Below are 1,057 nucleotides of genomic sequence, written 5' to 3'. Positions count from 1 at the left end.
ACATGCCAGATATATGGATATTGACACAGGTAGAGATGACAGAGATATAGATATACATGTAGATGATACAGATAATAGAGATACATGAATATTGATATAGGCAAAGGTGATACAGATGTAGATGATATAGATGACATACATACACATGCCAGATATATGGATATCGACACAGGTAGAGATGACAGAGATATAGATGATATACATGTAGACGATACAGATAATAGAGATACATGAATACTGATATAGGCAGAGGTGATATAGAGGTAGATGATATAGATGACATACATACACATGCCAGATATATGGATATCGACATAGGCAGAGATGACAGACATATAGATGATATACATGTAGATGATCTAGATAATAGAAATACACGAATATTGATATAGGCAGAGGTGATATAGATGTCGATGATATAGATGTAGATGATACAGACGATATAGACAATAGATACAGAAGATATAGATACATGGATATCGGTATAGGTAGAGTTGACATAGGCAGAGATGATGTAGGTATAAATGATAGATGGAGATGACTTGGAGAACACATAGACGGTGATGACGTAGATGGAGATGATGTAGAGGGGGGATGATGAGCTGACGTAGACGGGGATGATGAGCTGACGTAGACGGGGATGATGACATGACTTAAGGGGGATGACGTAGAGGGGGATGATGAGATGACTTAAAGGGGGATGATGTAAGGGGGATGATGAGATGACTCAGAGGGGGATGACGTAGAGGGGAATGATGAGATGACATAGAGGGGGATGACATTGAGGGGGATGACATAGAGGGGAATGATGAGATGACTTAGAGAGGGATGACGTCGAGGGGGATGATGAGATGACTTAGAGGGGGATGACGTAGAGAGGGAGGGGGAGATGACTTAGAGGGGGATGACATAGAGGGGGATGATGAGATGACTTAGAGGGGGATGACGTAGAGGGGGATGATGAGATGACTTAGAGGGGGATGACGTAGATGGTGATGACGTAGAGAGGGATGATGAGACGACGTAGAGGGGGATGACATAGAGGGGGATGATGAGA

This window comes from Trichechus manatus, unplaced genomic scaffold, assembly GCF_000243295.1.
Source record: "Trichechus manatus latirostris isolate Lorelei unplaced genomic scaffold, TriManLat1.0 scaffold00134, whole genome shotgun sequence".
NCBI classification, from domain to species: Eukaryota; Metazoa; Chordata; class Mammalia; order Sirenia; family Trichechidae; genus Trichechus; species Trichechus manatus.
The sequence above is the reverse complement of the archived record's forward strand: the minus strand, read 5'-3'. Positions refer to the sequence as shown.